Below are 10428 nucleotides of genomic sequence, written 5' to 3'. Positions count from 1 at the left end.
TATATGAGCAGTGGAAAGTAAAGCATGCAATTTGCAAGAATGTAAAGAGATGGGATTGGAGTGTGCAAACGCAATTGGAGACACGGAGATTTTTGGCGTGGTTCCGTTAGGTGGTGCTATCGTACATCCACGTTGATGGAGACTTCAACCCACGAAGGGTAACGGTTGCGCGAGTCCACGGAGGGCTCCACCCACGAAGGGTCCACGAAGAAGCAACCTTGTCTATCCCACCATGGCCATCGCCCACGAAGGACTTGCCTCACTAGGGTAGATCTTCATGAAGTAGGCGATCTCCTTGAGCTTACAAACTCCTTGGTTCAACTTCACAATCTTGACGGAGGCTCCCAGGTGACACCTAACCAATCTAGGAGACACCACTCTCCAAAAGGTAATAAATGGTGTGTTGATGATGAACTCCTTGCTCTTGTGCTTCAAATGATAGTCTCCCCAACACTGAACTCTCTCTCACGGATTTGGATTTGGTGGAAAGATGATTTGAGTGGAAAGCAACTTGAGGAAGCCTAGAGATCAAGATTCTTGTGGTTGGAATGGAATATATTGTTCTCAACACATGAGTAGGTGGTTCTCTCTTAGAAAATGTATGCTGGAAGTGTAGGCACGTTCTGATGGCTCTCTCCCCGAATGAACAGTGGGTGGAGGGGTATATATAGCGTCCACACAAAATCTAACCATTACACACAATTTACCAAACTTGGTGGGACCGAATCATAAAACTCGGTCAGACCGATTTGGTTCAAAATGTGACCGTTAGGAATTTCGGTGGGACCGATATGATCAACTCGGTGGGACCGATGTGCTAGGGTTAGGGTAAAACCTCATCTCGGGTTGACCGATTACACAAACTCGGTGGGACCGATTTTGGTAATAAGCTAACCAGAGAGTTGGTCAAGCAAACTCGATGAGACCGATTACATATCTCGGTAAGACCGGAATTATTGCAACAGGAACCAGAGAGTTTGCAAGCCCATCCCGGTGAGACCGGGATCCCATTGGTGAGACCGAACTGACTAGGGTTTCTGGCAGTGGCTATGTCAAATGAACTCGGTGGCACCGGATAGATCAAATCAGTGGGGCTGAGTTTGACTTTTGGTCTGGGACATATGTGGATATGAGAAAATGGTTGCGGGCTTTGGAACATATCACTAAGCACTTTAAGCAAGCAAGCCATTAAGCAACACCTCATCCCCTTTTAATAGTATTGGCTTTTTGATGGACTCAATGTGATCTTGGATCACTAAAATGAAAATGTAGAGTCTTGAGCTTTAGATCTTGAGCCAATCGTTTGTCCTTTGCATCTTGAAGGGGTTCCACATCCTCTTGTCTGCGCCACTCCACTGTTGAACTTTTCTGAAATATACTTAGATAAAAGTATTAGTCCAACAAGAGATATGTTGACATTAATTACCAAAATCACCCAGGGAGCACTTGTGCTTTCACCATCCCGTGCACCCTTCATACACCCTGCCTAACACTGATTCGTGCTTCATATGCTTCATGTTCCGTGGAGTACTGTAGCACCGTACTCTCCATGCGATGTAGACCTAGTTCTATTAACATTGATCTCACCATTCATTCTCGGCTGGACAGTCAAAAAAGGGGTACTATGTTACATTATTGTTCATATAGTTGACATGCGCACAATATCATTTGTTATCGTCATATCTTACTACACTAGCAACAAGATTATGTAGTACTGACGTATGAACCACTTCACATGCCTAGTAGTAGGAGCACTGTGTAAGTTCAAGTGGCTGCCGTGTTTCGCACTCCTCCGTCCTAAGAGTGGAAACGCTTGTTGTAATCATTTCTTCTTCGGAAAAACAATGGACACACTCTACTATGCGGATCCTCCTCGACGGTCGCCAGGAACCTTGCTACTCACTTTTGCCGACGTGTGGGACAGCCAGCATCGGGGTCCACTAGCCATGCACTAAATTACTCCGTAGTAGAGTGCCCAACTGCACGGTAGACTACCCCGATGAAAGCGTCGCAGTAATACCCACTGAGCCGTCAAATCACAAAACCCCCTCCTTTGCAGCAGTAAATTGGACGGACGAAGCAACCATCATTTCACTCTTCTCCCTCATCTTCCTCTCTTGAAGAAAACCCCAACTTGCTTCTCCCTCATCTTGTTCCTCATTTCTTCAAGAAAACCCTGACCTGCTTCTGCCAGTGTTCTTCTCTCCCAAAGAAGGAAAGGTGAGCGCATCAATGGTGTTGATTCCGGGAAAGGCCTGGTCTTGCAACCCCGAGACTGATCTTATAACTCCCTCTCTGTTCTTCTTTTGGGTTTGTGATTATGGTTTCTTTTCTTTTATTTCTATTTGACAGTTTCTTGATGGATGCTAGAGCACCAGCCGAAGTGATGTCTATGGCTCTGGCCAAAACCGTCGAGGCTCATGGTATGAAGACGCATAAGCACCCCGCCGAGACTACTGCAGACAAGCTCAAAGCCATCCCCTTGTCCAAGCCCCCTCTCCGGGATCCCTCATTAAGCAAGTCCAGGTAATAACTCTTCTTGACGATCTTTTACTCGATCTTGCACTACAAAAAAAATACACTTCCGTGATGATACGTGTTTGTCACAGTAGGTCGCGTTTTTTGTCATGCATGTACATCCATGACTATTTTATGACAGAATCAAGATAGTCATACATGTGCTGTCGTAGAAGTGTTCCATGACGTTACCAAAATTATCATCACGGAAGTGTCCACTTCCATGACGATAAATCGCGCATCACAGAAGTGCTTTCGTCAAGGGTGACCGACACGTGGCATCCACCGTAACGGAACACCGTTAAGCTATCAGGTCGGATTTTGGATCCGATAACCCATTAACAGCCCTGACCAATGGGAAATTTCCACGTGTAAAATTCTGATTGGCCGAAGGGAACACTTGTCAGCTCGTCAGTGGGCCAGATGTCGCCCGTCCATTGGAGGAGACATGCCTATGATACGTCGACACGTGGCTGGGCCCAACAGAGGCCCATATAGGTTAAATAGGCCGGCCCAGTCAAAGGCCCGTAGAACTTAATCAGGTACTAGTGGGCCAGCCCAATAACGGCGTGCTTAATAAAGGCCCATTTAGGGCCCAAAGCCAGATCTGGCCCGTTAATTGTTCGCCCAATATTTGGGCCCATTTACGGCCCGAAGCCAGATCTGGCCCGTTAATTGTTCGCCCAATATTTGGGCCCATTTGCGGCCCGAAGCCAGATCTGGCCCGTTAATTGTTCGCCGAATATTTGGGCCCAACTACAGCCCAGTGACTTTCGGCCTGTTAGAGGCCTGATGTAGACATGGGCCCATTTCAGCCCGGTGTGACTTTCGGCCTTGGAATGGCCCTGCTCATGGGCCATATATGGTCCGACGGGACATCGGGCCCACTAACGGCCCGTGCTAAAGGTGGCAACAGTTAAGCCCAACGTGACTTTGGGCCTGTTAAAGGCCTGTCACGTAATTCGGCCCGTTGATGCCTGTGCTAAGCTTTCGGCCTCTTAAAGGCCCATGATATCAGTGGGCCAACTAAGGCCCGAGATATGTTTCAGCCTGGTAACGGCCCGTGAGCTAACTGGGCCCAAAACGGCCCGGTCTACATTTCGGCCTGCTGAAGGCCCGTCGACGACTAGTGAAAATTCAGGCCCAACATGCATTTTGGCCTGCTAAAGGCCCGTGGTTTCATCTCAGCCGTAACATGCCAGTACAATATTTAGCCTGTTAATGGCCCAATGCTACCTGGGCCAAACTAAGCGCTGGGTCGACAAAAGGCCCAACTAAAATATAGGTCGGTGTAAGTTTGGGCCTGGCGCAATGTGTGAAGGCCCCAATCATTCGGGCCCAAGAAAGACGCAGGCCGGCCCAATTGTGGCCCACTAAAAACCTGGCCCGTTAGAGTCGAATGTTTCGGTCCAGTCGACTACATCTGATTTTTTTTCAGATAGCGAATGATGGCAGTAACTAGTAGGAATTAAGAACAAACCTACTCTATACAATAAAGAAATTACGGCATAGTAACTAAGAATAAACCTACTCTATACAATAAAGGATTTAAGGTATATTACATCCACTGGGCATCGAAGTTCGCCACCAGTGATCATAAAGTGCAACGAAGAAGCAGATTACAAAAACTGGGCACCATTGCAGCGTAACAAAATAATACTGAACCGAGACCACTTCCAAGATAGTTCAAGAAAGGTTATCCTTGCGGGGGAACTGCTGCGCAAGCTGCTGAGCAAGGCTGTGAGACCGGCCTAGCATGTCGGTCATAGCTTCCAGGTGTAGCTGTTTAGCGATGAGGTTCTCATTGGTGTTCTCCGCAATCTTTCTTAGAGATAGGACTTCAAGTCGAAGTTGAGTTGCAAAATGCCTTTCTGCTAGAACTTGGGACTGAAGAAGTCGAACTGATTCAGACAACGAATTCTGTGAGCTTGTCTGACTGTTAGTCTCAAGTAACTTGAAGACTGCATCAAGACAAGACTTTGGGGTTGTCTCGCTATCTTCAAGATGTTTTGCCTTCTTTGCTGCAATATATGTTGGGTTTGTCTCACAGCCTTCAGCAGACTTGTGCATGCCATCAGGCATATCACCCTGAAACAAAGCAGAGAGATGACAGGTTTTGCATGTGTATAAACAAAGATGATAACTGTTCTATCAATTCTATCCAATTTCAAATTAGAAAATAAAGAGTAAGTTCAAAATATCAATAGCATAATTTGGCATTGTTCATAATGCGGGGAGCTTCACCACACTAATGGATTACCATGTCAACATAACAAGCATAGATGAAGGGCAAAGAAAATCATTGTATCTATTTTGGATAATGTGCATGGCAAGTTGTTCATATCATCAGCCACATCAGTAAGATAAAACGGGAGATGACAAGGTGCAAACGTGGGCTACTTCACCACACACTAGATTATAGATCCAAAAAAACAAGCATACATATAGGGAGTATTAATTAATGTGCATGGTATGAATAAGGAATTTGGTTTTACAAGTAAAACTTAGAACGGTTCTTACGAACATGCATTTTGGTAGAAACAGCAAACTAAACATTAGTAAACGATAGGGAGTATGAGCAAATTAAACAGCAGTTGAGGATAAAGGCTTTAGAAGGACTGACTTACATTAACAGTTAACACCGGCTTTATAATGCCCTTCTCCATGTCAAGGGAAGGATAACTCAAGAATTTCAGCACAGAATCTTCTTCATAAGCATTGCCTGTACTCTACATTTTGTAGAGAGTAATTATAGATATGATAATACTGGAAGGGATAGAGGATAATGAAGATAAGATGCAGATTGATGCTACATAATCAACTACCAATCCCTGGAAGTACAAGCGTTACAGGACAAAATGTACTGACAAGAGCAATGGGCTACACTTCTGCACTGGCATTGTTTGTGTATTCTACTTGTTGGTAAGATTAAATATAGATCTGATCTTTTTTAGTAAATGGTGGGCGAGGGAGATAAGATGCAGAATGCTACAAAATGAACCAATCCCTCTTCCCATAATACGAGAGTGTTTTGAACACTGGTGTACTGTACAAAACTTTCTTATATTATGGGACGGAGGGAGTAGCTGTTAATGTAAGTACAGTGATAGACCACGTTCAGTCCTTACAAGAGGACTGCAGAGCTAAACCTCTTCAAAAGCATTGGGTTGATTCTAAATTTATGTAAGAGTCCATACGGATCTGATAATGTCCACCAAATGGACGATTACGAGGCTAACATGTGCAGTGATGCTACATAATCAAACAACAATGAAAGTAAGTATGGTCATACAAGGCAAGAGGTACTCACAAGAGCAATGCAGTGTGCAGTATAGTTGCGAGATTCTGTGGTCCCTTGAGAAAGAATGTTCTTCTGCTAACAGTTTTCGTACAAGTGAGACATTAAGGCAAATGCAGAAATGTAGTTCAAATTGTGACGTGATATCATAGACAGTACCTTACGCTGCAGCCGAGACCAATGTGTAATAAGATTATTCCAGTCACCGTTGGATAAATGTAGCACCGGAGACTTTACAGAAATTTCGTTCAGAGCCTTGCCATCGAAGTGCGCTTGCCTCAGGTATGAACGATACTTCATCAACGAGTGCTTGAAAAGCGCAACCAACCCTTGCTCGTCATCACAATCCAGTTTGCTCCTCGCCTATTTAAAATAATGAAATCTTGTGTCTTCTGTCAGCAGAAACATATGCAGTAATGACCAATAATAACATTAGTACATTACTTACGCGTAAGTTGCGGAGGAAGACTGGAAATTGTTCTGTGTCTGCGGTATAATCTTGCCATGAAGGAAAGATGCGCACAAAGTTCCTGACAACAACATAAGCTTCGTCTTCTAAACTGGGAAGAAATGGAACAGGGGTCCTATTTGCTGCAATTGGGGCTCTCTCTGGTTCGAAAAGGCATTTGGCAACTGGATTTGGTGTACTCTTTGCTGGAATGGGGGTTTTGCGTTGTACAGCTGGTGCTATGTCAACTGGCATAATCATACTGTTTGCTGCAGTTGGGGTCTGCTGAGTTGGGGCATCAGAAATGACTAGTGTAGTAGGGCTAGAGTCTGCTAGAGTTGGGGTATTTTGTGGGTCAGGTGATATTGCAACTACACCTAATGGGCTATTTGATTTATCAGGTGCCACTACCTTTTCCAAATACTTTGCTTGTGCTCCTCCATGATCAGCAATCACCCTCTTCCTTTTGAACGTCTGATACACAAGAACATCATTTGAATGGATAAATATGGTATGATGACATATGGAATATGTACTGAAATTGGATAGGAAGGGCGTATTCACATACACGATGTGTAAACTAAGCTAATGGCAGTTCAACAAAGTAGAAGCAATGCAAAGCATCAGTTGCAAGATATGTGCAAGCAATGTAACCTTGGAAAGTTAGAGCAAGTACCTTGATGGGTGAATAAGATAGGGCATCTTCCTCTGACTCCTCCACTAGGGAGCTACATTGACTTAGGTCTCCCTCTAGCTCAGAATCACTGTTAGGATCATATTCTGAGCATGAATCTGTAGGTGGAGAGCGTTTGCATTGCATTGCATCCAGACTTGATTTCAGTCCCTTAATGCCAAGTTTGACAACCATGGCATTGTTCTGCTTTATTCTTTTCATGCGCGCAAGCTCATAATCATTATGATGCTGTTCAGAATCTGAGATTCATGAAAACATAAAAAGTAGTCAGATTATCTATGGAATGCATTGCGGATCCAACTCGGAGAGTGTCTCCCTATAAACCCCTGCATATGCAAAGTTCACCTCCCCAACCGTGCTGTCCAGACCACACACAGAAATACAAACCCCTTATGTCTCTATAACAGGCAGGCACACATTTCAAAACTGAAGTAGGAACATTAGAATCATATGAAATTCGTATTTGAACAAATAAACTAAGCAATTATGAGTGGCGTAATGTTTAGCTTCAAGGGTGGAGTGTTGGTAGTGCGACACAAAGCAAGTAGGCAGATTGTATTCCATGTAAAAGATCGAAATCTATGTAAAAGCTGGAAATGACACTTTCTTTCTATACAATACAGTGTTCGTTACCCACACATGATGGAAGAGATCACATACAGAAATACTATTCACTCATGTCTACGGTTCCAGTATTTAGAAACAGGGTGGTCCACCCTAAAAGAATATTGACAACAAATATGACAAGGCAAGCATAGATGTAGTGAATCAATCATTTACTTGTGAGCTTACTAGGACAAGTATGCAGAATTGTAACTGCAGTAAGAGACCGTCCAAAATCTGAATGAAGAAGTTTGTCTAGCACTTATTGTTTGCAACTAATCGACGTGAATAATTGGATATTATATCAAATGAGTAAGAAAGACAAGTAAAATTGTCAACAAATCTGGCTTGCAGTAGTAATCTGGGTCAATGTCACTATGACCAACAATCCAAAATGACTAGTTTCTGTTCCGAGGGCCGGAATTTTGAAAACCCTGTGAACTTTAGAGGTACTAAAGATTACCGAAATACATCTGAACCATTAAGTGTAGGTAGCACTGAGCACACAACAAACCCTAATGACAGTCCTGCCTAATGATTAATGAATCAATTAGAAAATGGGTGATGAGGAGTGGCTGCTGAGTGTTGAGGACGTATCTCTGGATAAATCAGGTTGGCTTGGTGGGTGCTGCACGCCTGAGCCCTGAACGGACTGGGAAGGTAGGCACGGCGGCGCGTCCGGGCAGCGGTGACGCTGTTGGGCGAGCGGCTCCTGGCCTCCTATTAGTCCGGCGTCTCCTCCTAGAGTCATGCCGTCCGGGGACGACAAGTCGCCAGTGAGGCAGGCGGCTGGGGGCGAGTAGAGATCGGAAGCGCGTAACAGAACAGAGGGGAATCGGGGCCTGGGACGACCCAAAATCCCAGGGTGGGCCGGCCCACCGTGGGCACCCTGTAGAGATACACACCCGAGTGGCGAACATGCATTTTCGAAACTAATTTCGGAACATTTAGCTGACCAATTAAACAACTCTATTTTAATAATATCAGATTCGTATTTGAACAACTAAGCTTGTTTAGCTTGATGGGTGGAGCAGTGTTATTATGACACGAAGCAGGTATTCTGATCGTATAGTGATCATAAAAGGGGGAAACTCTAAGCATATTTTTTTAGCAAAAGAGGGTTTCCCCTCCGATTTCTATTAAAGAAACCACCACGGAACTAACATGATCAATTAAACCCTAAGCATGATCAATTAAACCGTATTTTGGCTGTGCCATGGCAGATTTGAAGCTGCAAACCGGAGAAATGATATTTAGCATCCATTGTTTGCTTCGAACTAAGAACTAAATTCTAAGAGCTGAAAAGAAAGTAGAGTAACCAAGTTAAGATCTATTTTCTGGTTGAGATCAAAAAGTTGAGGAGATATGAAGTACCACCTCTCTTGCGGGACCGTGTAGGCATCGGGGGTGCGATGGTTGTCGGTGGCGTTGAAGCAGATCTGTGACGGTAGACGGGTGCATCGGGGGATAAGTCCCGTTGCGGTGGAAGAGAAGGTCGTGTGAGCGGCCCCGGCAAAGAGGACGACGGCGCCGATGAAGCGAGAGGACACGATGCAAGGCTATTGGTCCGTCGCCGTGGATGAGAAACGTCCATCTCTAGCAGTGGACGACGCGGTCTTGGTAGGCGCTCCGGCATGGTGGAGGACAGTGGCGATGGATGTGGTGGAGGAAGGCGGCGATGGATGGGGTGGCGGACGGAGGCTGGCGTGGGGATGGGGTGTTCTAGCGCGGACAGTGTATGAATGGGAAAATGGAGGGAGAGGTATGGGGAACCATGTTTTTGGGACGCGCCTGTCTGAAATATGGGAAAGTTACGAACTTAGCCCCCGTTTAAAATTTGGACGTCTCGTCGGTTGGGGATAGGACGGTAATCTCAAATCTCGCCAATATTTGCCCAGAGCGATTTCGGCCGAGGAGAGGGTGGTTGGCGCCCATGGTTGGCGCCCACGGTGAATGAACGGGGCTGACAGGTAGGGCGGTTGTGTCACGTCTGAGTGAAGTTACAAACCTGCCCCTATTGAAAATATTTGCCTACATCGATTTCGGCCGAGTCGAGTTTGTTTTGTCGCCCACCGTGTATGAATGGGGAATGGAGGGAGAAACAGAGGTCTTTCGGACGAGCTTGAATCAAATGAGTTTTGCCGCCCATGTTTGACGACCACCGTGTCGGAATGGGCTCAGAGGCGGTCGTGTCACGTCTAATTGAAGTTACTAACCTACCCCTATTTAGAGCAGTGGAAATCGGGCCGATGGATTTTCCGTGTAATGGGTAGACAGTAATTTCCATCTCCCAAACACTTGGCTTCGGGCAGCCGACGTGGGAGTGGACATTTTGCTGCTTCTTTCGAATTTTGGGACAATAAGCATCCACGTTTACCCTGGCAACTAAATTCGAATCCATTTTGTATTCCTATATGAATATTTATAAATCATTCTATGTGTTTTTATATATCTTCAAAAGGACGACAAAGATGTATTCCACTGTCATATATGAATATGGTTTACAAATGCCGATACTCAAATTCAGAAACTAGAATCCAGTTTAAGGTGAATTCGAATATTTGGAACACTTCATGTCCAACTCAAATGTCACACACAACATAATGTGTACTCCCATTTAGATATGTACACAAGCGATGTATCAAGATTCAAATACCGAGTCAATCAACCAAGAATGTACAGAACTAACAGACATATAAACACTTATAGTGTATATGGATCAATAATATCAACTAACATACATAAGCTAGGCCGCTGTACTTTTTTTTGGCTACAACAGCATCCTTTTTTTAGCCAGGATCTTGGCCCTTTCCGATGCGTGCCACTTATGGTCCATCTATATTACTACTATTGCTGAATGCACATTCA

This window comes from Aegilops tauschii, chromosome 1 (genome assembly GCF_002575655.3).
Source record: "Aegilops tauschii subsp. strangulata cultivar AL8/78 chromosome 1, Aet v6.0, whole genome shotgun sequence".
In the NCBI taxonomy this organism is placed as follows: domain Eukaryota; kingdom Viridiplantae; phylum Streptophyta; class Magnoliopsida; order Poales; family Poaceae; genus Aegilops; species Aegilops tauschii.
This window is presented reverse-complemented; position numbering follows the sequence as displayed.